We start from the raw sequence: 17,042 nt of genomic DNA, 5'->3' as shown, positions 1-17,042 counted from the left end.
ACTTCTGCCTCTGGCAACCATCTGTCTGCTCTCCATATCTAAGAGCTTAGTTTTTGTTTGTTTTAGATTCCACATTTAAGTGAGATCATATGATATTTGTCACTCTCCACTGGACTTATTTCACTGAAAATAATACCCTCGGGGTTCATCATATTGTTGTAGCTAAACAGAATTCCATAGTATTGCTTTCATTATCCAGTTATTCACTGATGGATGCACAGGTTGTTTCTATGTCTTGGCTGTTGCAAATAATGCTGCAATGTACTAGGGGGCACGTATATCTTAAGGAATTAGTGTTATCATTTTCTTGGGATAAATATTCACAAGTAGAATTAATTGCTGGATCATATGATAGTTCTTTTTTTTTTTTTTTTTTTGAGGTATCTCCATTCTATTTTCCACAGTGGCTACACCAATTTACATTTCCACCAATATTACACAACCCTTCCCTTTTCTCCATATTCTTGCCCAAACTTATTTCTTATCATTTTGATAATAGCCATTCTGATAGTATGAGGAGGATATCTCTGAGGTTTTGATTTACATTTCCCTGGTGATAAGTAATGTTGAGAATCTTTCCATATATTTTTTTGGTCATGCATGTGTCATCAGAAAAAAAGTTTGTTCAGATCTTCTGCCCATTTACTAGTCAGATGTCTTGTTGTTTTTTCCTTTTTTGCTATTGAGTTGTATGAGTTCTTTATATATTTTGGTTATTAACCACTTGCTATATTACTGGCAAATATTTTCTCCTATTGCATAGGCTGCCTTTTCATTTTGTTGACTGTTTCCTTCACTGTGTCGAAGCTATTTGAGACTTAGTTAAATGTAGCTCCACTTATTTATTTTTGCTCTTGTTGCCATTGCTTTTGAAATTAGATTCAAAAAATCATTTCCAAAACCACTGTCAAGGAGCTGACTACTTAACTTATGTTTCCTTCTAGAAGCTTTATGGTTTTGGGTCTAACAGACAAGACTTTAATCCATTTTGAGATAAGTCCTGTGTATGATATAAGATAGTAGTATAGGTTCGTTCTTTAAACATAGCTGTCCAGTCTTTCCAACACTATTTATTGAATAGATGGCCTTTTCATTTTCCCATTGGATAGTCTTAGCTCCTTCACTGCAAAGTAATTGACCATATATGCTTGGGTTTATTATTTCTGGACTCTATATTCTGTTTCATGAACTAGGAGTCTATTTTAATGCCAATACCATACTGCCTTGATTTTTATAGCTTTGCAATGTATATGTAGTATACAACTTTGTAATGCAGTGGAAAGTCATCAAAGGCAGGGTAATATAACCCACCATTATTTTTTATTTTTAAGTCTAGCATTCTAAGGCACAAAGCAACAGATGTGATAACGTCAATTAGTTATGATTATATATCAGATGACCTTCAGCCAAATTCAAAATTGAAAGCTTTAAGGGAAAATGGAGATATCTTTCCACCATTATTCTTAAATATAATAGCAAAATATTCTGTGATTTATCCTTCTCTGTGGACAGAGCTCTCTGATAGTAACTTCAATCCACAGGTCCCTGAGAACTGCTCTGCATAACTAATATCCTAATACATAGGGCAATAATTGAATTCCAGTAACTTCTATAAGAAAAGTATATTACCTTTATTCAAGGAACACCAGAAACTCAGTATAACATTGCCCTTTGGAGTTTATGACTGGAGATATCCTTGGAAGTAAGGTTACTTGATAAAGATGCTATTTTACTTCCTAAGTAACTAAACCTCCTTGGCCACAATTCAAGACAAAGTCATTGTATTTTATCTTATTCTGCATATTCCACAGTTTTCATATCCTACAAGTGTATTCCATATCAATTTTTTCAATATTTGCTGGTAAAACAGTTGCAGGAATTGCCTGGCGTGCTGTGATTCATGGGGTCGCAAAGAGTCGGACACGACTGAGACTGAACTGAACTGAAGAAGTAACTGAATAGATTATGTTTCAAGTGAAAGAATAATGATACAATAAAAGCTGAACAATCTTAATTAAGCGTATTGAAATCAAGGCAGCCCAGAAAAAAATCCAGATAACTGACTTATAAACGGAATTTCCTTCAGATTGACTATTTATCATCTGCCAAATGAAATTATTTACATATATACACCAATTCTACCCCATTTTGGAAACCTTCCACCCACCAAGGAAACTTTATAGTACAGCTGTGCTACCTCAAAATTTAATTCAAACACACTCCGAACACTGCAATTAAGTTTCTAATTATTCAGGATTTAAATTTCACAAGACTTTGCCAACATTCATTCCCAAATATACTGCAGAAACAGGTTTATCTCCCTGTAACACTAAATGTAAAATGTCACAGGTCTGATGCATTTGAAACCTTTTGTCACATAATTGTTTTTTGCTAGATGCTAAGATGATGTTTAAGCTAGTTTTACAGCCTCAAATTTGTGGCAGAGAGATATTTCTTTTATATTTTACTATTTGTTTTTCTCAAGAATAATAAGCAATTCCTACCTATATTCTGGAAGTGAAAAAACAAATGAAACATTTTCTTGACAAATAAAACATGAAAATCAATAATAGTCTGAAAACCTTTATAAATGTCCACTTTTGATGTTAAAGTATTACATTAACAGCCAACAATTTTTCATGAATAGAACAAAATAAGAAGAATAGAAGAATTTGTGAAAATGAAGATTCAATTTCAAAGAGAAATAGCTATTTCCCCCAATTGCTAATTTCTTAAAATGATGATTGACGTTAGAATTAAAATGATTATCTTTATAGACTTAAAGCCCCTTTGATTGATATTTAATGAAAAATCTGATCTTTATATAAAAGTCACAGGCAGATACAGACAGAATATGAGGTAGCTTTCACTATATTTTAAGCTTAAACTATGGTCACAAAACGAATATGCACCTGTGAGTGTATAAATGCATGCGAGAGAGTGTGTGTGAGAGAGGGGAGAGAATGAGGCTCACTCTGGGTGTGCGTTATAGGACAGACCTACCCCATCAATTATGTGATAAATTTCACTTGTATAACTACGTGAATTCCAACAGTATTTTAGGTTTGAGAAAAGGTACATAGATTTCATCAGATTCTAAATGGAACTTATGACCTTCTCAAATGGCTAGAAATCTCTTTACATCTAGCCTGTTGTTTTTAGACATCAAAGTTATAGTAGAATATGTCAGTACATCTCCTAAGAGAGTCACTGCTCTTTGCAGGCTGAGATCTAATGCTGACTATGGCATGTTTTGTGTTCAATGGTGGCTTCTGCTTGTGGTTTTTGATTCCTAGTTATTGAACCAATGAATGTGTACATTTTATCAAAGCTAATGATGTACTGAAAAATTGGATGAAGGAGATCCAACCAGTCAAGTCTAAATGAAATCAGTCCTGAACATTTACTGGATGGACTGATGCTAAAGCTGAAACTCCAATACTTTGGCCACCTCATGCGAAGAACTGACTCACTGGAAAAGACCCTGCTGCTGGAAAAGATTGAAGGCAGGAGGAGAAGGAGACAACAGAGGATGAGATGGTTGGATGGCATCAGCAATTCGAAGGACATTAGTTTGAGTAAGCTCTGGGAGTTGGTGATGGACAGGGAAGCTGGGTGTGCTGCAGTCCATGGGGTCGCAAAGAGTTGGACAGGACTGAGCAACTGAACTGAACTGAAACATTCTTGGGAAATCATCATGAGGAGAATCCAACCTTTTATCCATTATTTTTTCCCTCTCAGGTGACTATTCTAGACCTATTCACTACATAGGCAGATACTGAGTTATAGGAGATGGTAAGGTGAATTCACCAAGCTTTTCCTAATAAAGTTCTAATAAAACTCTGGACTAGGAATCATAACACGTGAATTCAAATCCCATCTCAATCTCTCTTCCCGAGGAACATAAGGCGATTTGCTCAACATCCTTGGTTTCTTATTCTCACTATACATACACACACACACACACACACACACACACACACACTATAGTAACTATAAGAAGTGATGAATGTGTTAACGAACCTTATTTTGGTAATCTTTTCAAAATATATACATGTAATCAACTCATAACACTATATACCTTCAATTTACACAATATAATATGTTAATTATACCTCAATATGCTAGAGAAAAATACAATAGAATGAGCATAAGTTTGGTTCAGTTCAGTCACTCAGTCGTGTCCAACTCTTTGCAACCCCATGGACTGCAGCACGCCAGGCTTCTCTGTCCATCACCAACTCCCAGAACCAATTCAAACTCATGTTCATTGAGTCCATGATGCCATCCAACTATCTTATCCTCTGTTGTCCCCTTCTCCTCCTGCTTTCAATCTTTCCCAGCATCAGTGTCTTTTCCAATGAGTTGGTTCTTTGCATCAGGTGGCCAAAGTATTGGAGTTTCAGCATCAGTCCTTCCAATAATATTTGGGACTGATTCCTTTAGGATTGACAGGTTGGATTCCCTTTCAGTCCAAGGGATTCTCAAGAGTCTTCTCCAACACCACAATTCAAAAGCATTGATTCTTCAGCACTCAGCTTTCTTTATAGCCCAACTCTCACATCCGTACATGACTACTGGAAAAAAAATAGATTTGGCTAGACAGACCTGTGTTGGTAAAGTAATGTCTCTGGTTTTTAATACGCTGTCTAGGTTGGTCAGAACTTTTCTTCCAAGGAACAAGCATCTTTTAATTTCAAGGCTGCAGTCACCATCTGCAGCGATTATGGAGCCACCCAAAACAAAGTCTCTCACTGTTTCCATTGTTTCCCCATCTATTTGCCATGAAGTGATGGGACCAGATGCCATGATCTTAACTTTCTAAATGTTGAATTTTAACTCAACTTTTTCACTCTCCTCTTTCACTTTCATCAAGAGGCTCTTTAGTTCTTCGCTTTCTACCATAAGGATGGTGTCATCTGCGTATCTGAGGTTATTGATATTTCTCCCAGCAATCTTGATTCCAACTTGTGCTTCATCCAGCCCAGCATTTTGTATAATGAGCATACAGCCTTTTTAAATGACACTTCAAGACCACCCAATATATCAGGAGCAAAGTTAAAAAAATTGAGTCCCAAGACTTTTCTAATATTTTTGGACTGTATAAAATATTTTCATGATTAAACATTGCACATTCATAAAGAACATCATTTAGAAAACAAGTTAAACTAGGTGTAATAGTCATTCCTCAAAGTAAAATAGAACCAACAAATGCCAAGTAACACATGGCAATGTGGAGACAATGATTATCAAGTGTTCCTTTTGAGGAATTTGTGGTCTATTTCGGGAGACAAACTTGCGAACAGATTTTCCCCCAACTGCTATGCAAACACAAAGAAAATGACAGCTAATTTTGAACAGCGAATCTGTTTGAGACTTTACAGGGAAGGTGATAACAGCCTATGGAAAAAAACAAAGTCTTTCTTCTTGTGAATGGGGAAAAAGAATTCTTGACGTTGGAGATAGCTGACAAAGGGGTAGGAAGATACCTTGGGGTCTACTCTACATTCAGGAGATGGTACTCAATAAGGAGGCAGGGTGGGGCTTATAAATGTAATCTACATAGGAATAAAGAGCACTTTGCTTCCAGGTTACTGGTTGAGCAACATTCTTAAAGGAATGTGCCCAAAGTACATGGTCATTTGAGTCGGGGCTGGGGGTGGGTAAGGATGTTAGCAAATTCAGACTCTGCTTGCTCCAGTATCTCAACAGTTCTTATATTCCTTAGTTTGGTTTAGGAACTGGATTGAATTTGTCTAATTAATCTTAGCCTTTGGGTGATTTTTTTTTTTTAATATCAGAGTATGAACATTGTACACTGGCTTTATATTTAGAGGTTAACCATAACTTAATGTTATCATGGAAACTTCTACACTTTGTTTTTCTGTTTATTTTGTAGTATAATTACTGATCACAAATAAAACTTTCCTCCCAAAACCCAATTTATAAGCAGTATTGGTAACTAGGAAAAACAATTTCTTTACTTTTAAATGACTGCATCCTCCTAACTGCAAAAGAAACCATTTTAACTTAAATTAGAAGAATGTCCTTTTGTTATCAGACATTATAGTTGTAAATTCTGTTAAAACCAACTACTCCACTCTAAGTACAAAGATCAATCTTTGTCTTCCTTAGGTTTCTTGGTGAATGCTAATTAACATTTCTCAGTATAACCTTAACTGTGACTTGCTGGTTCTCATTGAAGGTCAACAAGCTCTTTTAGGAAAAATACGTTCAAATCCATACTTTGTTTAAATGCAGACATAGACTGTTTTTAAAAAGTGAGTCAAATAGGTTAAGCTGAGATCTCCAACTTGAATCTTAGCTATTAAGGAGTTGTTTGTTTCCCAGCTATGGTATTACTTCTAAATAGCATCTGAGAATGCAGATTTAAGATAAGCTGAAACAAAGTTAGTGGGTTTTATTTTATTAGGGTGTGTTTACTCTGATGCTGGGAGGGATTGGGGGCAGGAGGAGAAGGGGACTACAGAGAATGAGATGGCTGGATGGCATCACCGACTCTGTGGACATGAGTCTGAGTGAACTCCGGGAGTTGGTGATGGACAGGGAGGCCTGGCGTGCTGTGATTCATGGGGTCGCAGAGAGTCGGACACGACTGAGCGACTGAACTGAACTGAATCTTAATAAAAGTCAATATTTATGTAATAAAAGCTCCTCTTAGTAGGTCCCACAGCATTTAAAGGCTTCAATTTGATTAGCGATCCTTTATCGACATACCACTTTGGGCCTGAACAAAGTTAGAATTCTGAGAATTAGCATCATCTATTGAGATCCAACCAGTCCATTCTAAAGGAGATCAGTCCTGGGGGTTCATTGGAAGGATGATGCTGAAGCTGAAACTCCAATACTTTGGCAACCTCACGGGAAGAGTTGAGTCACTGGAAAAGACTCTGATGCTGGGAGGGATTGGGGGTAGGAGGAGAAGGGGACTACAGAGAATGAGATGGCTGGATGGCATCACCGATTCGATGGACATGAGTTTGAGTGAACTCCGGGAGTTGGTGATGGACAGGGAGGCCTGGCGTGCTGTGATTCATGGGGTTGAAAAGAGTCAGACACGACTGAGCGACTGAACTGAACTGTGAGGCTTCTTTTTGCTGATTCCTGGCTTCTACTTGATGCTTTCATCGTTGGCCCTATTCCTTAGCCCATGAGAAAAATACGTATTTCTCTGGAGTGGTTTAAGAAGATAAATTTCTGAGAGAAGAGTAATGATGAGAAACTATACACATTGTTCATTAGCATTAATGAAACTGTATTGGTCTTTGCTATTGTTTAGTCCCTAAGTTGTATACAACTCTTTTGCGACCTCCTGAACTGTAGCCTGCCAGGCTCCTCTGTCCATGGGATTTCCCAGGCAAGAATACTGCAGTGGATTACCATTTCCTAGGAAGTTGGTGATGGACAAGGAGGCCTGGCGTGCTGTGATTCATGGGGTCGCAAAGAGTCGGACACGACTGAGCGACTGAACTGAACTGAGCAAATAACATCTACAAGTCACATTTGTGGGGTACAACTGGAAATAAAGTTTGGAAAAGAGTTCAGAGATTTTTAATGTCTATGTTCTCTTGCAAACAATGTTACACAATCTCCCCAAGTAACTGAGTTAATATATTTTAATGAATCAAATAATAACAAAAACATAAAGGCTATAAAGTGAGAGCAATGTATTTCCAAGAACATCAGTGTACCTAGTTATTCACTGTTGACTATCTTGACGCCAATTTGAAGGGCCCTTCAAATTTTGCTGAACTATTATATATTGGATTCCCTAATATCTTTTTTTCCATAAATAATGTCTTTCCATAAACAATTGATTTGGGAGAGAAAAAAAGAATGATATGGCAGGAGATAGAGTCAAGAAACATCAAGCATATCCTATTGATAAATCACTCAGTCTTCTAAACCTGAGAGTGAAGCGCACATTATAATATGATCATGCATAACCCAAAATGCACTTCTATGAAGCTGAACAGGCAGTCAACAATACACTAACTCACATGGGATCTGTAGAGACGGTCTTGGCTTTCATAAGATAGATCAATATACGAAAACCCACGGTCTAATTGCCATCTCAAAAGAAGCAATACACAGTGTGGGTAAGTCTCTGAATCACAAGGAATAGAATCATTTGTCAAACTTTGTTTCTCTGCTTTCATGAACCTAGTAATTGGGGAGAGGGGTTTTGAGGTGGGTGGAACATTGTGTTCTAGCAGAGAATTCAATTCTTTAAAATATGTGAAGACAGTGAGGGGGTAAATCCAACATTTTTGACTTATTTTAATGTTACCATCTGTGAAGAACAGCCACTCTCTTTATAATTATCCTCCAAGTCACAAACAAAAACACCATGAAATAAGCCCCTACTCCAATGTGAGCAAAGCCTTAAATGTTACATCAGTAATATCTACATTTTTTAAATGTATGCAATCCTTTGACTTCCCTGGTGTCTCAGGGGATGAAGAATCTGCCTGCAATGTGGGAGAACTGGGTTTGATCCCTGCATTGGGAAGATCCCCTGGAGAAGGGAATGGCAATCCACTCCAATATTCCTGCCTGGAGAATCTCATGGACAGAGGAACTTGGCAGGCTACATTCCATGAGGTCACAAGCAGTCAGACATGACTGAGCAACTAACATTCATTCACTCAATCCTTTTACACCAGTTGCCACTGGCCACCACAACCTCCCCCCTGCCACATATCATGGGATAGATATCCTTCTTGTCAGACATCTCTGGAGAAGGACCATGCTGGTAAGTCTATTTTAGTTCTTAACCATTTGCCATTTTGGGTATAAAAATCTCTGCTATCATGGGAGAAAAGTGACACATTAATTGAAGAAAGAGAATGCTGTGGTTATACCATCTGCTAAATCCATGGAGGTGCCCAGCGTGTGTAAAATCAAGAATGCCCAGCACTTTGACATTCAAACAGTCCTTTATGAGAGGATACAGGAAAATATATCTTTATTATATTTTGATGATCAAAATTCAGCAACCTCTGGGCAGTAAGAAAAGAAACCAATTTGGGATTTCAAAAAACAAACTGAGCCATTACTCGCTTTGACACTCCAAATACTGGTATTTTTCACTCAGCAGCCATGTATAAGGATGCTCCTGGAGTGACATTTTAACCTTTTATAAAGTAAACATTATTTTCCCCCTAAACAAAATAAAATTCTGCTGCCTCTAAGACATTCTAAATAGGTAAATAAACCACTTCAAATGTTGAATTGGGAGAGACAAATGACAACAGCATAGCTCCTCTGTTCTTAAAAACTGGAAGAAAGTGGTATTGAAGGCAGGGTCACATAACTAGTAAGGCAGGAGAAAGGAGGGAACTTGGGCAGCAGGCATTTGCTGATGAGTTCTTGGAATGAATGTTAATCATTTTGTTACACAGAAACTTCTACCCAATAGATATATTCCAAGTTTCCTTGAGTGATGAAATATTCTGTGTGTGTGTGTGTGTGTGTGTTCACCAAGAACTAACTCCTTCACCACTGAATCTCACATGAGGGTCAAACCCACAACCTACTGGTAAAAAATTTGTAGGAGAAACTGGAATACCTGTGGGGACACAATGTCTGACTCCACTATTTTTACATTTCTTTAAAAATCTTTAAAGATCCGATCACTCACAAGGTAAAAGGAAAATTCAAAAGCCTCCACCCAACATTTATACAAATAACATAGTATGTGAAATCATACACACGTTGAAAGTAACACGCAGATGGACCTCAAAGGAAAGTTTATCTATAATCATTTTAATGTATGTCAATTATTATGTATGCCAGTTTTCATATTGTTGCATTATATGCTGTAGGGATTCCTGTGTTAGATGCTAATTATAATGTAAGCACACACAAACAAATAAGAATGTGTACATCTCTTGGCAGCAACTAAGACACAGAGGTTTCCTATAATTTCAAAGGAAGTTATCCTTCTAGTGATAATACTTTACGAGTATTAATTTACTTAACCTTATTTCTGAGAGCTGGTTTGCAGAACCCATGTTTATTTAATTATTTTCCTTTTCACAACCTCTCATTTTGAGTGTGTCCTAATCATTGCGCTACTTTTCACCACTGAGCTAATTTTACTTTATAATCTTTCAGCTACACAATTGTAAATACACAGAACATCATCTTCATACTACACTTATTTCTTGGATTGCTAGACATGTTCTATATTTAATGATTTTGTCCTGCACTCTTTAGGGAGTTTGTCAGGATACCCTAAATGTCCTATATTCAGCCTTTTCATTAAATAACTCTAAAATATAAAGATATCTTAAAATACCTGTAGAAGCGCTTAAATGACAAATGACAACACTACCTGAGAATTACATCTCCACAAGTAAAGATGTGGACAAGGTTAATAGCTTGAGAGAAGACCAAAAGAGAAGCCCGCAAACTAAAAGTATGCAGTTTTCATACTGAAGAGGAAGAAGACTAAAATGACTCTTGTTTGCCCAAAAGCCCTAGTCAGAGATAATAACACCTGGTCAGTTCTCACATGCTGTGAACCTCAGCCAGTCAGGACAGCCTCCTGGTGGTCATGCTTCTGAAAGTCAGTAGTCCATAGAGCTTAGTCCAGTGATGTCAGCATGACAGCTAAACTCCACCAATCCCTGAACACTCCATCTTCTGAAAGACTCCCAACCACTGAGCACCAGATTTCCAAAATATTTATATAAAATCAATCTGGCATCATTACCAGAGATTGTGCCTTACGAATACAGCTCTCCTTTGCAGTCAATCAGAAGTCTGAATCACCTAACAAGTTTACTTATTATTATTAGTTCACAGTTCTTTCAATGATCCATTTTGTTTTTATGATTAGTTTTGAACTGGACTCAAGAGTTACTGGCAAAATGACACGCTGACACAAAATTATCATATTCAATCCTTCAATTCTTGTAGTGGATGATACCATCTAAGTTTTATTTGTGTATATACAAACAAGACAATCTTGTCAAAATGCAAGAATGGAGTTCATGATGAATATCTGAAGCACTGGCCAACTACTTAAGTGAAGAAAAATAATTTTTAAATGTGTTTGTACAGGATGTAATATAGCTAAGCATAAGAGATGTTTTCCTCGACTAGCACTGAAGAAAACCAATTAATAAAATTCAGAAGATAAAGTAATATCAGCAGAAGCTGTACTGCCCATTCACTAGTGTACCATGTTTTACAGCTCAGATGACTGCATATACTGTTGTGTGTGTGTGTGTGTGTGTGTGTACACGCGTGTGCTCAGTTATGTCTGACTCTTTGCAAACTCATGGACTGTAGCCCACCACGATCCTCTACTGGTGGGATTTTACTGGCAAGAATATTGGAGTGGGTTGCCATTTCCTTTTCCTTCTTCACGGGATCTTCCCGACCCAGGGATCAAACCCACGTTTCCTGTGTTGGCAGGTAGATTCTTTACCACTGTGCCACCTCTTTGGAATTTTCTGATTCCAAAATTGCAAGAAAATTTTCAAGCATCAAAAGGAAATCTACACAAATAAAATATGCAACAGTTCCATTCACTTTTACAGAATTTATCAAAGATCTAAATGTCTCACATTTTCCTGTTATAGCCATAGTTACTATATACCCAATACAGAAAAAATTCCCTTTTGCTTCTGTAATATTTTTCTCCTGAAAAAGCCTTGCTTATAAGGCTATTGAAAGGAAAACTCTTCCAGATGAGACTACAGAAAAATAGTAAAACTTTGCAGAGAATCTTTTACTGAATTAGAAGTTAAAAAAAAAAAAGTGCTCTATTGTTGGATAGAATCCAAATACAAGATGTTGGGTTTTTATGTAAAGGGACAGACATTTACTCAAAGGTAAAACAAAATATGAATGATTTTATGGATGATGCTGGTTGTCCTCATGTTCTGTGTTACTGCTGAAACTATTAGTGTTCTTCCTATTGATACTGAACTAATGTGGTAAAATTGTTCTCTTCATCATTTATACTGTTCCATTGTTCAAATTCAGCAATTAGGTGATTTTTTTGTGATTTTGTTTATATTCTGTAGTCTTCAATTGCTACATTAAAAAACCTGTTGAGTCTCCTTAACAAACGCAGTTGGGAACATTTCAATTTATTTGAAGCACTAAAACCATACTTTAGTTCTGAAGAAAAGAGCCTTCCAAATTTTGGTTTTAACATGCTTAATAATCCATTCAATGAAGACCACTTATTTCTTGTTCATAGTTCTCAATATCTCTTTAGTAAATTGAAAGAAAATCACAGTCATTAATATATTCTGTTGCTTAAAAGAACTTGTTAGATGTATTAAAGAAAGGATTTAATAAAATTTCTTTTAAGTGTATTCCTTTAAGTGTCAGGGGTGATGTAACACTTGACACTATTACTTATGAACAGGAAAAATTCAACCTATAATGAATAATTATTATGGTCCTAACCATGATTTTTGTTTAGATTTCAGTCTCTGAAGAATTTAACTTTTACATGCATGTTGTTAAACAGTCACCAGTATGAGAACACATGGATGCATGAAATGAAATGAAACGAAGAGGAAGAAAACAAAAACTCAGGACAACGCTGTTTTGCTGTTTGTAGAGCACATTTTTAAAAGCTATTGATCACTATGCACAGACTGGAAAAGCAAGTTGTGTCATGAAGATGGTATTTAGTGCCTCGAAATATTAAATTTGAAGAATAATTCTCAGAGTTGTTAACTCTGTGAAAATAAATGTTCAGTCTACTGGCTCATAACATTATTTTATCATAAATGAATGTTCAATGGACAAAATAGATGTTACATGTGACTACTGGAGAGCTATGTTACAGTGTAATAGAAGGTTAACTACAAGAAATTTTTCAAGCAAATTGTGCAAAACATGGAACTGTTAAGAAAAGCCAGAACTCAGGAAAATATTACAGAAGGTATGCCATTTAGATGTACAGCTAAACAACAAATACTATTCTCCATAGAAATAAGTCCCATACAACATTTTAAAATCTCTCCGTATACATTCATAGGCAAACTAGAAATAATTCTAATTTAACAGGGTATCCTATATTCCACTTGCTAAATCTGGCAACCGGAGCTGGTAAGCATGTGTGCGTGCTAAGTCGCTTCAGTAGTGTCCGACTTTGTGACCCTATGGACTGTATGCAGCCTGCCAGTCTCCTCTGTCCATGAAATTCTCCAGGCAAAAATACTGGGGTGGGTATTCATGCCCTCCTCCTTCCTGACCCAGGGATTGAACCCAGGTCTCCTGCATTGCAGGCAGATTCTTTACCATTAGCGCCACCTGGGACACCCCCGATAAGCATGACCAACTGGGGAACATTTTAATGGAGTTTCTTGGACTGGTTTTCACAGATTGAGAGAACAGTATAATTCAAATCCCAGGACTCCATGAGAGGAGAGCTGTAGATACTATTGGGAAAGATTATTCAATTTAGAAATAGTAATTTTTTCATCCTAGTTCCAATAGAGATAGATTGCTTTCTTGGTTGGTTCATTTGGCAGGCAGGCTTCCTAGCTGTTGAAGAATGTCATTTATGAGTATCTGCCTGAATGGGTGTGGGAGGGGAGGAGAGGGGTCTCAGCTTCAGATCATATGGTTGTCAAGTTCAAATACCATTCCATAGGGGGGCTGATAGCCAGTGAAGTCTGAAGTTTCTGGGTTAGACACACTTTCAAGGCAGTCTTGGCTTCTGAGTGGGTTTTCCACTTTTGTTGTATTATTTATTTTTTGCTTGTGCTTTATGAGGACTTTTGTTCTGGTGGTGATTCCTAAAGGACTTCTTTTATGTTCCTGTGACTCAGTAATGCTCTGCAAAGTTTGTTGGCTCCAATTTAATCAGCATTTAGGTGTTTTGTGGAGAGAAAGGGTTTATATTTCAGGATATCTGATCTTATTAAACTGCAGCCATGGACATTTTATAAAGTCCCTTGAAAATGGAATTAAAATTGAGTTTCCTGGTAAAATTTAAAATATAACTTGTGTGAAACACTTTGGGGAATTTCTTGTAATTTTAAAATTGATTTTAATATTTCTCAAAGTAAGGGATGGCATCACCGACTCTGTGGACATGAGTTTGAGTGTACTCCGGGAGTTGGTGATGGACAGGGAAGCCTGGCGTGCTGTAGTTCATGGGGTCGCAGAGAGTCAGACACGACTGAGCGACTGAACTGAACTGAACTGAAGACATGAACATTCTTTTAACAGTCATGTTTAAGTAGTCAAATAATTTCTATAAATCTTATGAGAATAAAAGTGCCAGCTCCTAGCAGCACCTCCTTCTTCTACATGTTCCACTTCGCAGAAACAAACTTTGTACCCTGAATCTTGGCCCTGTGCCCTCCATTCTCTCAGAAGATGCCAAGAGAACTGTGCTTGATTAAAGTGAGAATTGGATCTTCCAACTAACATTAGCATCTGTTTTATCTTTTGTAGTTTGACTTGCTTGGAGGGATGGGTAACCATAGTTATTAACAGCTACTAATTATATTCCCTGCTTCAGGCCCAATATCTATTACTTCTATTAGATTGCCCATTTCCTCCATAGATTAAGAATTCAGTTAATTCTGAGGCCAGATTATGCAATAATTAGATGGTCTTCTATTTCCTAATCAAGAATAAGAATGATAGTAAGGCTTAATTAATCATTAAGCACCTACTATGTGTTCAACTCAGAATTGCTTGGTAAATATCACTACCCCGCATACAATTCAGCCAATACTTACAGTATTGGTAAACAAGGATGCTCTGGATATATATATGAAAGTGAAGTCGCTCAGTCCTGTCCGACTCTTTGCAACCCCATGGACTGTAGCCTACCAGGCTCCTCCATCCATGGGATTTTCCAGGCAAGAATACAGGAGTGGGTTGCCATTTCCTTCTCCAGGAGATCTTCTCAAGCCAGGGATTGAACCCAGGTCTCCCACATAGTAGGCAGACGCTTTATCGTCTGAGCCACCAGGGAAGAGGTCGGCTCTATACACAGTACTCTTTTTTTATGTTTCTTACCAGCTCGTAATGATATTTTTAACTGTCCTCTCACTCACTTTAGGTGGTCCGTTTTTGTCCTCCAAATATGTTTTACAAAATAGACCAAATTGGTCTGGAGACAAAGAAGAATAAAATAGATATACTACCTTAGTTGCTTGAATTTCTAAATATCTAGTGTCTTCACATTTTCTGGTAAAGGAGTCTGACTACTAGTATGAGGTTCCATACAACACTCTGAACCTTGAAAACTTCTCTTCTAAGCCACATCTTAAAAGGAATGCATATCTTTCAATTAAAAACTAAAATTAAATTGCTCAAGATCATATGACAAAGAAGTAATAGGATCAGGATATATAAACTCAGTTCTATGTGACTCTAAAGCCAGTGTTGTATAATTGTAATACATATTCACTTCAAGATGCTGCAACTGAAATTCTTAAAATTCACATATTTAATCCCAACGAACATAACACTTTTAAGTGAAATTAAAAAAAGATAAGCAGCTGCTAGATAACTTTCAAATTTTGAGAAATTTATGTTTTCAGAGGATATGAATCACCACAGATATGGTGATTTAGATGAAAAGACAACTGTCAGAATGGGAGAAAATATTTGCAAATGAAACAACTGATAAAGGATTAATCTCCAAAATACACAAATAGCCCATAGAGCTCAATATGAAAAAAACAAACAACCCAATCAAAAGATGGGCAAAAGACCTAAATAGACATTTCTTCAAAGAAGACATACAGATGGCCAAAAAGCATATGAAAAGATGCTCAAGATCACTAATTATAAGAGAAATGCAAATCAAAACTAAAATGAGGTATCCCTTCATACTGGTCATAATGGCCATTATTAAAAAACCTACAAAGAATAAATGATGGAGAGTGTGTGGGGGAGAGAGAACCCTCTTTCACTGTTGGAAATGTAAAACGATATAGCCAGTCCAGAGAACAGTATGGAGTTTCCTTAAAAAACTAAAAATAGAACTACCATATGACCTAGAAATCCCCTTACAGGGCATATACCCAGAGAAAACCATGTTTCAGAAAGACACATGCACCCCAGTGTTCACTGCAGCACTATCTACAATAGGCAGGACATGGAAACAACCTAGATGTCCATCAACAGAAAGTGAAGGAAAGTGCAAGTCGCTCAGTCGGGTCAGATTCTTTGCGACCCCAAGGACTATACAGTCCATGGAATTCTCCAGGCCAGAATACTCGAGTGGGTAGCCTTTCCCTTCTCCAGAGGATCTTCCCAACCCAGGGACTGGACCCAGGTCTCCCACATTGCAGGCGAGGAATGGGATAAAGAAGTTACGGTACCTATATACAACAGAATATCACTTAGCCATAAAAAAGGAACAGAATTGAGTCACATGCAGAGACGTGGATGGACCTAGAGACTGTCACACAGAGTGAAGTAAGTCGGAAAGAGAAAAACAAATACTGCATATTAACACATATGTGTGGAATCTGGAACAATGGTACAGATGATCTTATTTGCAAACACAAATAGAGACATGGATGTAGAGAACAAACATTTGGATACCAAGGAGGGAAAGGAGGAGTTGTATATATTGGGAGATTTGGATGGAATATTTACACTATTGATTCTGTGTATAAAATAGATAACGAATGAGAACCTGCTGTATAGGTTCAGGGAACTCAGGGAACTCTACTCAGGATTCTGTGGTGACTTAAATGGGAAGGCAAGTATAAAAAGAAGGGATATAAGTATACATATAGTTGATCAACTTTGTTGTACATCAGAAACTAACACAACTATAAAAGTAACTATAATCACATAAAATAATGTAAAAATCAATTATCATGGTTGATATAAACAACGAATTCTAAAATTTCAATGTTAAAAAAATAGTGAAATCAACATGGTAGAAATTAGACAGCCCAAAAATACCCATGTTAGAGTACTAAACAGTTAATATCTATAAAGTAGAAGTGAAATTGTGTTCCTGGGTGTGTATAAGAAGTAAAATCAATTTCATAATCTAAACTACA

The sequence above is a fragment of the Moschus berezovskii genome, chromosome 7, assembly GCF_049115385.1.
Source record: "Moschus berezovskii isolate FMDL1 chromosome 7, NW_MosBer_1.0, whole genome shotgun sequence".
Classification (NCBI taxonomy): Eukaryota; Metazoa; Chordata; class Mammalia; order Artiodactyla; family Moschidae; genus Moschus; species Moschus berezovskii.
The sequence above is the reverse complement of the archived record's forward strand: the minus strand, read 5'-3'. Positions refer to the sequence as shown.